We start from the raw sequence: 18,068 nt of genomic DNA on the forward strand, positions 1-18,068 counted from the left end.
CCCATCTCCTAAACTTTTTCACATCCCTAAGCAAGGGGAAGTCACTTCTCAAACCCTCAAAGTCTTTGAAAACCCTTAAAGGCTTCAACCACTTAATTTTCCAAAGTCTTCCAAACCATTAATGGTTAACTCAACCCTCTAGCATGATTAGAGACTTTCTCTAAACTTAACCTCCATGTAACCCAAGGGTCTCCTCAAGCATTCATTGCTTTGACCATGGTTATCCTTTAATTATTTTCCCAAGAGTTTATCCTTTAATAAAAGCTTTATCCAATGGGTAATCTTAATCTAACCATAACCCTTACCCCCAAGATAATCATGAGGTCTTCTCAGGCATTTAATGCTTCCTACCTCTCCCCTCAACCCAGTCTTATGTTGACAATTGTCACCATTTCATTGGTGCCAATTGCAAACATGGATCATATATTCCCAACTTTCAAACTCAACCCTTGATTGCCTCTTTCAATCTTGGCCATCCATTGCCCTATTTTTGCTATAAATAGAGCTCTCATCCCTCCATTTTTCAGATTCATCCAAGTCTTTAGCATCTCACTTATACTCAAATCCATTCAAGCTTTCATATTTTATATGCTCGTCATTTAGCTTCTCTTTTCCATAGGAATTAGTCTAAATATGCATGTTTAGAGTATTTTCCTTATCATTTAGCTTAATATGCTAGGATAGTATTTGTTTACTAATCTTGTCATCTTATAGCTAGTTTATTGCATTTCTAGAATCATGCATAGCTTAGGATGCATCTCATATTAAATCAACAAAAAGCATCCCTCATTCTTGCATTTGCCATCCCTAAACTATTTTGCTCAGTGATCTAAGAGCAAAAACATTGGTTTGAGGGACCGTGCAAGATAGAGATCCATGGAACCATCCTTGGGAAGCTGAGTTATGCTTAATAACTCCATAGCTTGCACCAAGAAGTCATGTGGGTGTGTGAGCAAGGCTCCATAGAGATCCATTTTCCATATTTTGAGTTCTATCGACCCGCTTTTCTCGCATACATTTATGGCACCCACCATGGGGCTCAAACCTATATATCTAATCGGTTTTGAAATACATCCACTTTTGCAGGTCCACAGAAAATGAGAATCAGAGCATGGGAATCATTCCCTAGCACATCTGGTTAACAGCCTAGCGCATCCAGTTCACTGTTCAGCGCGTGGAGTCCATCACCTAGTAGGCCTACTCTTAAAAGCTTTCTTTATTTCAAGCAGTACATCCTTTAGCAGGCCTACCTTCCCAAGGAGTTGGAATCAACTCTTAAAGTCGTTTATGGCCAATGTGAAGGGAACGACCTAAGTGGGGAATGACTTTGACACCAAGTATTCCAACCCACTATAATCAAAAGTGGAAAGTGACGAAAGTCCTTTTCAATGGTTGCGCACAACGATTAGCCTTCTCCCAGTATCCTCGAGATACGTAAAGCCTTTATTCTAAATGTTGGGAAGCCTCCTGAGGGAGTTTATCACTGATGGCTGAACAAGAAGCTTGATTACGAGCCATAGAAATAGAAACTTTGAACCGAGTCAGTAACCAGACATTTATAACATCATAGTGCAAGGGTGGTGAAGAATCTGCCCCCAAGATTACTCACCATATATCTCCCAAGATAACTACTCAATTGTGAAGCAATTCACTTTGGGTTGATTTCTGGCAAAAGGCAAAAAAATCGGCGCCCTCTAGGGGGTGACACGGCTGTTTGAACTGACGAAGTATCAAGACTAGTGGGCTATGATGTTATTTATGACCTTTGAATAAAGAGTCTTTCTGAAGTGTATTTTTCGTATCCAAACCTGTTAAAACATTGAGGATTTGAACACATCCTCGTAGAACATACACTTTTTGTTAGATTAAGCAAAAATGGTTGTCTTCTTTATGTTGTGCTTGCATTTACTACTTCAGAAAATCATCCATCAAAGCTAAAAAACTCACAATCAAATCCAAAAATTACAGAAAAACCAATCAAAGGAAAAATCAGGGCAGATTAGCGCATGGGGACAACTCCTTAGCGTGTAGGGTATTTAGGTTAGCGCATCCAACCATCAAGTTAGCACATAGGGTATTTAGGTTAGCTCATCCAACCATCAAGTTAGCGTGTCTATTCAAAACAGTAGCGTTTTATCCAAAATCCAAAACAGTGTTAAACAATTAGCGCATCAGAAAAATAGTCTAGTGAGTTGAAGCATTAGCTTAGCACGTGGAAACCAAATTTTAGCGCATCGGGTTTAACAGTTAGCCCATCACAGACCCATACTAGCGCATAGTTGTTCAAAACAAAGAAAATAAAATTTTAAACAGTCAAAACTTTATCGCATGTCTGGGGGCAGCCTAGCGCGTGTGGTCCTTATTTTAGCACATGAAGTAAATTTGGTAGCGCATCCTGTCTCTGTTTTAGCACGTCACCAAAAGCAAAAAGACAGGGGACAAAATAGTGAGGAATTTTAAAAATTTTGAAAACATTTTCAAAAGCCTTTTTCCATCAACATCATTTTTCATCAAAGCAGAGTAGCGAAAACAAAACTTTAAAAGCTATTTCTTGAGCCAAGTTTGTGTCAAAACAAACGTTGTAAAAATTTGAAACTGATCGCACGATAAAACATATCTATCCTATCATAATCCAAAAACCTCATCACGAGTGTCAAAAGAATCCTTTACCATCTCACAGATTTCATCTCAAAAACACTTGTTTAAAAATTTCAGGCTGTCAAATCAAGTCTCCATATCGGCAGGCTTTTATCCATATCATTTGACACGCTTTGTCGTGAAGGGGCATCTAAACCTTCATTTTGATAGAGTAAGACTTGAATTTTCAAAACAAGATCAATTGAATCCAAACAAATCAAAGGAAACCATTGATCATTCATGCATGACTAATCCCCATATTTTGAGAAGAAAGAATCTTTATCGTAACATCACGTTGAAGAAACAACAACCTAGTTTTTCCAAACTCATCAAGAGAAATAAGTTTTTATACATCAATCGTCAACTCTTCAAATCTCATCGAGTATTCCTTCATCACGTCAAACGTTATATCCAAAACAAATCCAACGAATTTGACAAAGAGCCTTTAAAGACTCGAGCATATTGTCAAAAATCCGCTTTTAATCAAATCATAAACTATGGAGGAAGGATCAATCTAGCATTCTTACTTGACGAGTGTATCACTTATAACACACCCTGACCAGAACCACCAATCCCCATGCAACATATCAAAGAGGATTTTGTCCCCTTCATCACTAAAAGTTTCTACTAAAAATGCCTTTTACTTGCTCTCAACAAAACCAACAAAGCAAGACACACGCAGAGTCTAGTATGAATCGAAGGTTGTCAAATCCTTTTGAAGGTCCACACCTAGAGGATACTGAAATTTCTGAAGAGCTTCTTCAGGAATGTCAGGAAAGCACTTCATTCCAAAAGCTCGTAGAAAGGCTCATGGAAAATGACAAAGAAAAATATTTGCTCATGCTCACAAGTAAAGGAGTAAAACTCCCTGAAAACCTTGACGCAAATGTGTTTAGGACACACCCTCAGCATTACGAAAATCAAGAACAACAACAGGAAAGGGAAGCACGTGACCCTGAACAAAACATCCTGGATCAAAACATACTAGAACAACATACACCAATGCAAAACATCCTAGATCAAAACATGCCAGAGCAACATACACCAAGACAATACATTCCCGAGCAAAACATACCGTTCCAAACACCGTTTCAACCTAGGATCAATACAAGGGAAGAACTTTTCCCTCGGCAAAACAATGTGCCTTTGGCTACCCTTACTCAACAAATGCAAATGTTACAAAGACAAATGCAAGACATGCAACAAGGGACAACAATATGGTACTCTTTAAACGAAATCTGTCCTTATCCTTTTGACAGGAGATTGCACATGATCCCTTTTCCTCCAAACTTAGACGTGCCTAAATTTGACAAATACGATGGAAAAAGTGATCCTCATGATCATGTCAGAGAATTCTGTACCATGAGTCTTGAGTTTTCTCATGACGACACCTATCTGATGAGGTTATTCCCAAGAAGCTTGGGAGGGCAAACAATGGAATGGTTATCCAAAATTACGCCACTTATCAGATTGTTTGATGAATTGGTTAACAAATTCATAACATAATACTCCTATAACATTCAACATGCTATAACCATGCTAGATGTCTGCAACACCAAACAAAACAACAACGAAACATTCATGATATTCCTTCAACGCTAGCAACGTATGGTATCATGATATCCTTGAGATATTCCCAAAAAGAAGAAAATGGAAATCTTCATCGATAACTTGAATGGTGAAATGAGTTACAGGCTCAAACTCTAATGCATACTGTCTTTTGCTAAATTGATTGAAAACGACATTCAAGTAGAGGAAGCATGTGTCAAAAAGGGAACACTCAAATTCTTCAAGGAAGGAACAAATTCATCAAACTACAATAACTAGAACAACAGCAACTTGGACAAGTCTAGATTCTAGACTCGAAACAAAAACGAAGGCAACAATGAAATGCATGATCCAAAATCTAAGCAACCAGTGCTTGCATTATCTGGAAATCCTCAGACTACGAAAAATCCTAAAGGTACTAATCCAAATGCCAACACATATACACCAAACACCAATCAAGGACAACTCAACACAAACAACACCAATGATACTCAGAGCAAAAACATGAATCCAGGACCTAACAACAATTCACGCAACAACACAAACAATTTCCAAAAGTGTGTCTTGACACCACTAGGGCAATCACTAGAATCAGCATTCACAGAACTTCTGGAAAACAAGATTCTCTCCTTGCCTACAATCAGCAACTATGAACCCCAAATCAAACCACCTTGGTGGAATGATTCACACTATTGTGATTTCCGTCGTAACAAGGGTCATCAGACGAATGATTGCATGAGATTGAAAAACATTGTTCAAGACATGATTGATCGAGGTGACTTAACGGTAGATGGTCTCAAAACAAATGGTGACCACGGAGCCTTTAAAAATCCTCTTCCAAATTACAACAAAGATGGAGCTTCAACCTCAAACAATACACGTGGAGCTCGTATCAACCATATCTACAACAACACCATCAATCACATATCAGCTGAAGATCATCAAGTAAACGTCATCACCATTCGAGATCAGCGTGATCATGAATCTGTCAATGTAACAACCCAAACTCAAAAATATGTCTTAAAAGGACATACCGCGCCTACACCTACTACACAAAAGATCCAATATGACTTGGTTAGCCAGCTATGCAAAACTCCAACTCAGATATCCATACTAGAATTGCTGAAACTATCACCCAAACACAAAAACATATTGTAACAAGCGCTATTGGAAACCAATGTACCTCAAGATCTATATGTAGACAGATTCAAGCCATGGTTGCCCATATGATAGGACCTCATGATCTCACCTTCTCAGAGCATGATAATACTTCCTTGAGTCATCCGCATAACACTCCTCTCCATATTGAAGTCATCATTTATAAACACCGAGTAAAAAGAGTCTTAATAGATGGAGGAGTTGGACTTAATATATGTACTTTAAAGCTTATCCGTGCATTAGGCTTCTCAGAAGAGTCTGTTGATCCCCGTAAGAAGATTACCATAAAGGCATATGATGATGAGGAAAGTTCATCTAAAGGAACCATTATGTTACCCATTCAATTTGGACAAGTGCAAAAAGATACTATGTGTCAGGTCTTAGACATAGATCTCACCTACAATATTTTGCTAGGGTGACCCTGGATACATGAAATGCAAGCAGTGTCTTCTACGTATCACCAGTGTGTCAAATTCCCTTATGACGGACAAGAGATCTCCATATCTACTGATCACAACCCCTTTCAACATTGCAACACAATGGGGGCAACCCAAGATAGTTTAGTTCCTCATAATAGAGAAAAGCAGAGATCCTCAACATCAGATCTACAAACAGCAAAGCCCGACTCATTATCTAGAGATTTCAAGTAGCAAATGCAAATCAAAGACCAAGGTATGGGAGAATACTCTTTGGAACCCCTATGTTTGGCCAAATTGCCAACATCACCCAGATCTCATGGATTTCCTACTACATCAACGCATCTGGTAACTCAGCCCATCACCAAATTTGATGGTACCTTTCATCCAACTAGGGACTTTAGCACATGAATTAGAAGATAAGGACATTCTTAGTTGGTTATACAAAGATGAGGAAGAAGATAACAGAGCATCTGCTCTAGATATTGTTCTACCAACACACCTATATGGAAAAGGATACTTAATCATGCAGCAAATGGGATATGACAGTAAAGGACCTATTGGAAAACGCAAGGAAGAAGTCACTGAACTCATAGATCTTCCTTCACAGCCCAATAGGGACAAAACGGGATTGGGTTGTAAACTCACTTTCCTATTAAGAAAGATGCCACGCATAACTGCAAAACCTCAATGGAAAGAAAAGAAGAAGTACAAAGAAGAATCCTGGTAGGAAGCACTATTTGAGTCAGTAGAAACAATCCGCAAGGCATGAGAATGTCAAGAATAGAAGTTACATTAGGAAAAACTTCTAAACCACAAGAAGGCCATATCTGTAGCAGTAGCTCATATTCAAACACCAATATCTCAAGAACTGATAATATCATCTCTTGATACCATTGTTCCTCCTCGAGGAGGCACAGTCTATGAACAAATATAGAAAATAGAAGCAGGATCTGACACTGAATCAACAAAAACTATCAAAATGGTATCCATCATCAAAGATCTATTCTCACCATACAACATACCTATTTATAGCACTGATAGAATCTTGGATGAGGCCTCAAAGACTGATTCAAATGAATATGAATGGGGTACCTACTCAAATGCTACTACAGATATCCCTAATAATACTAGCATCATACCCATTTCTCAGGAAGAGCATAACGTAGAAGATAGACCTCTTGAATTCAGACCACAGAATATCTATGACTCCAAGGAAAGCGAACAAAAGCATTATGAACAAGTCTATATGGAAGATAATACCATCGAAGACCTCGACAAAATCCTTGACTTCTTTAAAACCAAGACCAATCATGATGAAACCTCTGTCTTGACACTTACAATAGCAAAACTTGATCCACCGAACGATTCCTTACCGCTTGTCTTTCCTGACCTCATTGACTGGGTCGAACCCAAAATACATGATATACCAATTTTCCCAGACGATGAATCTGTTATCCATTACCTATGTATCGTTAAACCAGAGACAGGCTCTACTAGCAAACAAAGTAACGATGTTTGCAAACCAGGGAGTGCCAAGTCTCTCAGTTGCAAAAATAATCCAAGTAAAAGATCTGACGCTGAAAACCAATCAATGGCAGCTCTAGATCACAAAAAAAGTAAAAATAAAGGACGCATCTGAGGGTCAAACCTTTTTAAGGCACCTAAAGATGGGAGACTTGACACTCTTCTAGAGCACTTTCATTAGCCATCACCCATATTGATTGAGCCCACTCAATCAATCAACATTGGTACCACATAAGCAGTCAAAAACATACACCTTTTAGAATCTCTAACAGAGGAGGAAAGATCAGCATTTATCATTTTCTTCAAAGAAAAGCAAATTAACTTTTCTTGGTCATATGTCGATATGCCCGGAGTAGATCCACACTTAATCATGCATCACTTGTCCATCTCTCCAGGAGTTAAACCAGTCAAACAAAAGCTACGAAAGATGAATCCATAGGTGGCACTCATGGTCAAAGTTGAATTGAGGAAACTATTAGATGTCAGATTCATCCGACCCATTGACTATGCAGAATGGATTTCCAATATAGTACCAGTATCAAAACCAAATGGCAGTATCAAAATCTGCACTGATTTTAGACATGTCAACAAAGCCTGTCCAAAAGATGACTTTCCTCTACCTAGTATCGACATAATTGTAGACCTCACAGCGGGCCATGCAATGCTCTCACTAATGGACAGTTTCTCAGGCTATAATTAAATCAAAATAGCCCTGGAAGATCGAGAAAAAACCACATTCACCTATCTTTGGGGAACGTATTGTTGGAATGTTATGCCTTTTGGCTTAAAGAATGCAGGGGCTACTTATCAAAGAGCAATGACAACAATCTTTCATGACATGATGCACACATTTATGGAAGACTACGTGGACAATTTACTAGCTAAATCCTTCACTAGAGTAGAACATCTCGGCATCCTAACAAAGATCTTTGATCGATTGGAGAAATTCCAAGTCAGGCTCAACCCTAAGAAGTGTGTCTTCAGGGTTACATTAGGAAAGTTACTAGGCTACATTGTCTCAGCTAAGGGTATTGAAGTAGATCCAGCAAAGGTACAAGCCATTATGGAAATGCCACCACCAAAGAATATAAGTCAACTCAGATCTCTAAGAGGATGGCTTCAATCAATCAAGCGATTCATCACTCAATTAGCTGATAAAAGTCTACCATTTAACCATTTGTTACATAAAAATGTACCTTTCAGATGGGAGACTAAGTGTGCAGAATCTTTTTATCAAATCAAACAGTACCTGATGAATCCACTAGTTCTAGTACCACCAGTCGTAGGAAATCCCCTTATCCTATATATCTCAACAACAAATATATCACAGGGGGCACTATTGGCACAAGAAGATCAACAATGAAAGGAATGAGCCATCTACTACATCAGCAGGACATTGAATGGCTATGAACTCAACTACACATTCATTGAGAAGGTTTGTCTGACAGTGGTCTTCACATCTTAGAAGTTCCAACATTATATGCTAGCACACACCATTAAGCTAGTAGTAAAAATTGATCCTCTCAAATATCTACTCAGCAAAGCAGCTCTTACTAGACGATTGGCTAAATGGGTCATGATTCTCAGTGAATTCAACATCCAATACATAGAAAGAAGAGTCATCAAAGGATAAGCAATTGCATATCAACTAGCTGAAGCACCGCTACCAAGAAAACAAACTATGGAGATTGAATTTCTGGACAGGGATGTTCTTGCTCTTTCTACCAAACAATGGACTCTATACTTTGATGGATCCTACACCCAATATGGTTTAGGTCCTGGCATTCTTTTCATCACTCCTGAAGGACACACCATACCAAGATCATATAGGCTTATGTTCGCATGCACGAATAATGTGGCTAAATATGAGGCATTGGTTATAGGCATCAAAATGGCCGTAGAATGGAAAATCACAAAGTTAATGGTCTATGGAGATTCACAACTAGTCATCAATCAGGTCAACAACAACTATCACACAAAGGATGACAAGCTACTACCCTACAAACAAATGGTGGATGACTTCAAATAGTATTTTGTACACATCACCTTCGAGCAGATACCAAGGTTGAACAACAAAGTAGCCGATGCCATGGCTACTATCACTTCATTACTATAAATTCTAGAACAACAGAGTCGTTATGAGTTTCTGGTAGAGCAACTGTTCTCCCCAGCCTATGACCACTCTGAATCCCATGTCATCTACGACTTAACTGGTTCAGATTCCCCTTTATATGGATCGATATATGATTATCTAAAGAACAACATCTTACCCATTGACCAATCCCGTAACCAAAAACATAATTTTATTTGGCAAGTTGCCCGTTATACCCTTATCGTTGATACTTTGTACCATCGAGGTCTACATGGTACTCTTCTTTGTTGCCTTGATCATGATGATTCTGATTCCACTTTACACAAGCTTCACGAAGGTATTTGTGGAACACATTCAAGTGGGACTACTCTTGCTAAAAAGCTTCTGAGGATGGGATACTACTGATCTACAATGGAGAAAGATTCTTACCACTTCACCAAGAAGTGTCCTAAATGCCAGATCCATGGTAACCTGATACATGCACCAGCATAGGAACTGTAGCCATTTACAACATCCTGGCCCTTTTGTTAGTGGGGGTTAGACTTGGTTGGCAAAATTCATCCCTCATCTTCAAATGGACACAAGTTCATTATAACTACAATAGAATACTTTAGAAAGTGGATAGAAGCAGTCCCAATGACCACAGTGACTGGAAAACAAATTGCCTCTTTTATCCTAAACTATCTGATTTGCAGATATGTTATTCCAAGTTCCATCATCACCGATAATGGACGCCCATTCAAAAACCAAGATGTCTGAGAACTATGTGAACAATTCAAAATACAACATCGGTTCTCTACACCATACTACCCCCAGGGAAATGGTCAAGCAGAAGCATCCAGCAAAACAATACTGAAGATTCTCAAGAAAATAGTCAATGATGCAAGCAAAGATTGGCATATCCAACTCAATCCAGCACTTTGGGCATACAGAACCAGCATCTGTACACCTACAGGAGCAACACCTTTCTCATTGGTCTATGGATCCGAAGCTATTTTACCACTGGAGGTAGAAATTTCATCTCTCAAAGTCTCTCTAAAAAGCTTAATCCCAGATGAAGAGTATCGGGTCAACGAACTGCAAGAACTAGAACTATTAGATGAAAGATGTCAGCATGCTTACACTCATCTCAAAGCATATCAGCAATGCATGTGCAGGAGCTACAATCATAAGGTCATCCCTCGCAACTTCAAAGTTGGTGACCTAGTCCTCAAAGAAAATCCAAGAAATCAGCAAGATCGAGAAAAGAAAGGGAAGTTTGAACCTAACTGGTTGGGTCCCTATGTCATCATATTAGTCTATGGATCAGGTGCCTATCAGCTCACAACCTCAGAAGGAGATGTGCTCGAAGAACTAGCTAACAGCATTCATCTGAAGAAATACTACACTTGAGTGGTCTAAATGCACGGAAAAAGCAAAAACTAGCAAAACAATCAAAAAATCTAGAAAAAGCAAATAAAAAGGTACAATAAAAGCAATTGGTGAAAACTTGGTAATAGGTAGTATTGTGAGAGGATGGCTCCTCTATCTATATCCACATCCTTATCTTCACCGTAAAACACTATCGGCCATCGCCCGACACTTAGCAAATATACATTCAGGACATACTTAGCGTAGTCACTATCCTAGTCTATCCATATATCCTTTTACCACCTTCCACCATGGCTTGGAAATCGCTATACATATTCATGTCAAGAGGCACACTCAGTTAGAGGCAATAAATCGTTAAAACTTGCAACACATTCAAGACATCAAAACTATTTGCCAAACTCAGAAACATCGCATCCAACGACCAAAGCTAAACTTCATCACAAAAGAAAAAACATAGCATCACAAGAAATACCAAAGATGGATGATTTTCTGAAGTAATAAATGTTGCATCATAGCATAAAATCTTGACTACTTTTGCATTTTGAACTTTTTAAATTATTGGATTCTCTACATTTTCTCACTAAAAGCTTCAAAGCTAGAGATCATGGGGCAACTCCAATATTTTCTTAGTCTTCTATCTAGGAAGTGATCATTTGTACTATATGAATACTTGTCTCGAGACATGATACATTGAATATCACTAAAGGCATGATTCCACTTCACGCATACAAATGGTTTAATCTTGTTTGTTTATACGCAATCTGCACTCAGGTCGTCCTGGTTCAATTATACCTTGACGCTTGTGCTATCTTGCAAAATCAAAACATCATGTAAATTTTTCTCAGGTCATTATGGTTCAATTATACCATTGTGCTTGTATAAATTTTCAACATATCCCAAAACAAATCAATGCTCAATGATGATATATACACAGAAAGCAAACAACATGTGGTTATACAGGGATGACAAATGCAGAATAAGGATGCTCAAAAACAAATAGTTACATATCATTTTACAATTAGTTGCATATCATTTTACATATCAAATCATACATCTCACAACATATCAAATCATACATCTCATTTTCAAGATACATCTCACATCTCATAAATCAAAGCAATGCATCATCACATTTTTGCTTATCAAAATCATGAATCATACATTCGCATTATAATCAAAATCAAGAGCATTTATCTAAGCATCACATCATCCTCATAAAATCTCAGATCGAAACATAATCCATATCATTCATCATTCATCATTGCATCCCTCGCATGCATATCTATCACATCATCATGGACTCTTTCTTCACTTTCATATCTTCATCATTATTCTAAAATATCTTCTATCATTCTTCCAAAATATCTTCTATCATGTCTTATACAGGATATATCATTCCTGAAACCAGATGTTTTGATCAGCTCTTATACAGGATATATCGTTCTTGAAACCAAATGTTTTGATCAGCTCTTATACAGGATATATTGTTCCTGAAACCAGGTGTTTTGATCAGTCTTATACAGGATATATCATTCCTGAAACCAGACACTTGATCATCTATGTCTTATACAGGCAGTATCATTCTTGAAACTAGATGCTCGATCATCCATATCTTATACAGGCAGTATCATTCTTGAAACTAGATGCTCGATCATCCATATCTTATACAGGAGGTGTCATACCTGAAACCAGACTTGCTCTCATTCCAATCAATCTAATCAATCTTATCAAACCCATGCATCCCATCACTATCCACTCTTCTATCTTTCAAACAACATTCTTCTTCTTTTGAGAGATCATTCATGCCTTGTGTGCACGAACAATCTCCCGAGGGGGCATTATCATATCAAATATCGATATCAATCTCATATCAACTTTTCATATCAAAACAATTCTTCATATTTGGGGCATCATCAATATCGTTCATCAAATATGGGGCATCATATCAATTTTTTATATCAAATCAATTTTTCATATCCACAATCTCATATCAACTCATCATATCAAATCAATTTTTCATATCCACAACATCATATCGATCAAATTTTGACAGCATATTCAGCAAACTTTTCTTTGAATCAACATGTGCACACACGTCACTTCAAAGAGGGGCAAAATGTAGACGTATAAAAATGACCATATTCCCAAATGAATATTTTATGTTCATTCATCTATTTAGTTAAATCTAATTTAATTAAATTGCTTGCATTCCTCTATTTAATTAAGTAAATTATTCAATTTATTTAGTTAAATTCATAAGACCCCTTTCGCATCATTTAATTGAATAAATCAATATATTTAATTAAACCCCTTTCTAGCTACTTTTAATTAAATTTACATTTAATTAATAGTCCACCCCAAATTGAATAAATCTAATTTATTCAATTTCCCAACTTGCAACCAAATTGAAATAAAGCAATTTATTTTAATAAATCCTATTATCCCTCCATCCACTTGCAAAATCCTACATCTCCCACTTGCTTCCTAAACCCTATTTCTAACCCCTTCTAGATTCTTCTAATCACTTCCAATAAGCCTAACCCATCTCCTAAACTTTGTCACATCCCTAAGCAAGGGGAAGTCACTTCTCAAACCCTCAAAGTCTTTGAAAACCCTTAAAGGCTTCAACCACTTAATTTTCCAAAGTCTTCCAAACCATTAATGGTTAACTCAACCCTCTAGCATGATTAGAGACTTTCTCTAAACTTAACCTCCATGTAACCCAAGGATCTCCTCAAGCATTCATTGCTTTGACCATGGTTATTCCTTAATTATTTACACAAGAGTTTATCCTTTAATAAAAGCTTTATCCAATGGGTAATCTTAATCTAACCATAACCCTTACCCCTAAGATAATCACGAGGTCTTCTCAGGCATTTAATGCTTCCTACCTCTCCCCTCAACCCAGTCTTATGTTGACAATTGGCACCAATGAATTGTCACCATTTCATTGGTGCCAATTGCAAACATGGATCATGTATTCCCAACTTTCAAACTCAACCCTTGATTGCCTCTTTCAATCCTAGCCATCCATTGCCCTATTTTTGCTATAAATAGAGCTCTCATCCCTCCATTTTTCATATTCATCCAAGTCTTTAGCATCTCACTTATACTCAAATCCATTCAAGCTTTCATATTTTATATGCTCATCATTTAGCTTCTCTTTTCCATAGGAATTAGTCTAAATATGCATGTTTAGAGTATTTTCCTTATCATTTAGCTTAATATGCTAGGATAGTATTTGTTTACTAATCTTGTCATCTTATAGCTAGTTTATTGCATTTCTAGAATCATGCATAGCTTAGGATGCATCTCATATTAAATCAACAAAAAGCATCCCTCGTTCTTGCATTTGCCATCCCTAAACTATTTTGCTCAGTGATCTGAGAGCAACAACATTGGTTTGAGGGACCGTGGAAGATAGAGAACCATGGAACCATCCTTGGGAAGCTGAGTTATGCTTAATAACTCCATAGCTTGCACCAAGAAGTCCTGTGGGTGTGTGAGCAAGGCTCCATAGAGCTCCGTTTTCCACATTTTGAGTTCTATCGACCCGCTTTTCCCGCATACACAAATAATTTTGATACAAAATCTTTAAAAAATTGTCTATGGCTTCTTAATGCATCTCAATACCTTTTCAACTACTATTCGTTTTTGAAAAACAGATTTGTGAGGTGAAAGATATGACCTATTCAAGGAAAAAAGATCAGTTGATTCAACCTAGTATATCTGATGAAAAAAGGAAGAATATTTCAATGAGACCTGCAATAATGGAAATTGTTCATTTCCAGCTTTCTGTCAAGTACTTGTTTGCAAAAATCCGACACCCAAGGCTAAAGTTATGCAACTTTTAAGAAAGGTTGCTAAATTTGCCTGCTAGAAAAACGGCTTAGGCCCTATTCAAACTCAATTTCTAAAAAAAGTATTAATTCTATGGGAACACAATCAGACATCCAAAAAATATTCAGCATTGAGAAGAAAACCTGAAAATCATTTTTCCTGAAAATGAACGAAAGTTGAAACACTAAAGCCGAAATTAAAACAGCTCTAGTAAAAATATTTCACTCTGATTTTTTTACTGTGTCCTCCAAACTTTGATTTTGGTGAAATAAAAGTCACTTTTGATTTTCTCAAGCCTTCTGGACACTCTGGAAATGCTAAAGAAGCCTCCAATATTACCAAAATACTGCATTCACCCAGATCTCAAGGAACACATGTATATAATAAACCAGATGAATCTAGAAGCTATTTTCCTTTAAAATGTTCTGATTCTCTAGGTCACACGAGAATGCGGGAGAAGAGAATACTTGGTTTTTAAGGAAAATATTATCTATCTAATAGTCTCAAATCCCTCAAATAAATCAAAAAAACAATGTACCAAACAACACAGATTTGATACCATGTTAGATTCTACGAGAAGCAAGAACCGAGCCAAGATCTAATGTCGGTCGTAGATCACATGCAACTCCTCAAGCAACGGATGATCAAAGATCAAAATAGCTAAATGAAGATCAATCTAATATGAGATAAAAATCGAAACAGGGGAGAATTTTGAGAAGACTCTCACCAAGCTATCACTAAACTTGTGAAGTTGAGAGTATAATGCTTATTATATAGAAAAATAATAGCATATACATCCAAGTGGTGCACTAAATCCTATTCCCCATAAAAGGTGGGAGGTTTTACCTTCTTAGTAAATACCAAAACATGTGGCATAACCTCCTTACATGAAGGCAGGAAAGGATTTGATAAAGTTGGCACATAAGGCCAAAATAGGGTGAGAAAGCCAACTACCCCATAACCCACTTAGGAAATTACAAAAAGGTGGTTATGAGAGGTGGCACAAGAAGCCAAAAGAGGGTGTGTAACTCAACTACCCATGTGAGGTGGAGAGTTACACATGTAGCTGAAGTATTTCACCATATGTCCTCATATAAACCACTCCTAATAACCTAAGCAAGCTTAAATAATATGTGTAAGAAAAATAAATACCCCCTAACATAAGGAAAATAAAAAAACCTACACTAACAGATTTTGCCCCAAACCCTGCCCCAATTAGGTTATTTTGCTTCCTTATTTAGTCTTGTCGCTTGTTGTTTCCCATTTTTTGTCTTGTTGGCATCATTTTCTCCCAATTCTTGTTTTATAGCCTCACTTTGACCTCTTCTCCCACCCCATGGCATCGTATTCGTCCCTTTTTCATCTATTGACCCGCTTTGACCCAGTTTACCAACTTTTACTCAGCTTTACCTGGTTCGACCTATTTTTCCCATTTTCACTCAATCCTTACCATTTTCTATCTTAACCTTCCCATCCTCCCAATTTCACCCATTTTGACCAAAATTGACTTAATTTGACCTAATTAAGGTCTCCAGATGTCAATTTAACTAATTTGCCCTTTTAGGTTTAATTAATTATGCCCCTTTTACTAAGTATTCTTCTTAATATTTTAATCTTTCATCATTTAACCATCTCCTTTTAATATTAATTAAATAATTTATATTATTTAATTAATTTTAAATTTCCCACTTTAATTAAATGTTTTTAATGTTTTAGTTAAATTTTCAATTTCTATCTCCCATAATTGAATAATTTGTTTAAATTATTTAATTAGCTAATTGTGTCATAAATAAATAAATATCTTTATTTAATTAATTAATTATCCTAATTATCCACCTAATTTTTGAAAATGACAACAATATCTTAGATATTTAATGGGATTTTCCCTAAAATACTCTTTGATTTTCAAAAATCTATCTTTTGGAAATATCTCATTAATCTTAATTTTAAATTTTAAAATGAGGTATGCATCCTCAAAAATCTTCTTTTTTTCTTTTTCTTTGGTTTTTCCTCATCACCTTCATCCTTCCTCAAATGGAAACTCTATCATGTTCTCAATTTGGTCCTTCCATCTAATAAAAAATCTTTTTTGATCTTGTCCACCATTGAGTCTCTAGTTTTTTATAAATTGGGACTTCTCTTTCTATCAAATCATCTAACTTTCGAGTTATCTTATCCTGTCAAATTGTTTAATCATCTAGTTTCAATACTTTCATGCATTGTATTGAAATCACTTCATTTTAGAATTGCATTTTTGAGTATTCCTTGATATCACCCTTGCTTTCATTCATACTTGCACCTGCACAATGAGAGCAACATCAAATTAGAGGAGAAAAAAAGAACAATGGAGCCACATTAAAGGAATGATGATATATGTTATTCCGTTTTCATGTTATTTACATTTTGTTTCAATGTCTCTATTGGCTAGATTAGAATAACTTAGCATAATCATTATGTAAGTTCATGGTTTTCTTTGGTTGTTCTTTGGTTTTCATGATTAACCAGATTATCCCAATTTTCCCAATCTACATCTGGTGAACCCAACATGAACTACACATATCATTTGATATCTTTGTGAGTTTTTGGTCATTTGTAGGTACCCGAGAAGCAATTTTTCATCCAAAATTAACTTTCGCACCTTTTTGAGCTCTTGGGGGTCAAACCTGTGCACTTGGTACCCAGAACTGTGTAGTTGGTTCATAGAACTATGCAATTAGCTCACAAAACTTTATAGTTGGTTCATAGAATTGAGCAATTGGTCCTTAAAGTTTCATAGTTGGTTCAAGAAACTACATAGTGGGTCAAGCTTATCCATTATCATCACTGACGTTTGACATGCAGGGTTTGCCTAATCTAATGTATCACATGAAGAAATTTCATTAATTAGGGTTTTCACTTGTAGCTTTGAAAGAGCTAAGTGTGCATGTAGGTTAATGAGTTTCAATTCAAGTTATACTCTTCACCTAGATCCTAATTAGGGGTTAATCAAGTTTCAGTTTCAATTACAATCTTCACCTAGCTCCTAATTAGAGGTTAATCGATTTTCAATTTTAGTTACAATCTTCACCTAGATCTTAATTAGGGGTTAATGAGTTTCAATTCAAGTTAAAAATCTTCACCTAGATCCTAATTAGGGGTTAATCGACTTTGAATTTTAGTTTTCAATCTTCACCTAGATCCTAATTAGGGGTTATAATCTTCATTTAGATCTTAATTAGACATTAATGGACTTTCAATTTTAGTTATAATATGCATTTAGATCTTAATTAGGGGTTAATCAACTTTCAATTTTAGTTACAATCTTCATTTAGATCTTAATTAGGGGTTAATTGAGTTTCAATTTCAGTTTACAATCTTCATCTGGATCTAATTGGGAGGTCAATTTACTCTCTTCATTGCAATTGTAATCTTGCATAGCTTGAAGAGGAGGGTTTCAATTTGAAAAGATGATCCAAGATGGTTCTCCCTAGTGAGAATGT

Source organism: Cryptomeria japonica, chromosome 5 (genome assembly GCF_030272615.1).
Source record: "Cryptomeria japonica chromosome 5, Sugi_1.0, whole genome shotgun sequence".
In the NCBI taxonomy this organism is placed as follows: domain Eukaryota; kingdom Viridiplantae; phylum Streptophyta; class Pinopsida; order Cupressales; family Cupressaceae; genus Cryptomeria; species Cryptomeria japonica.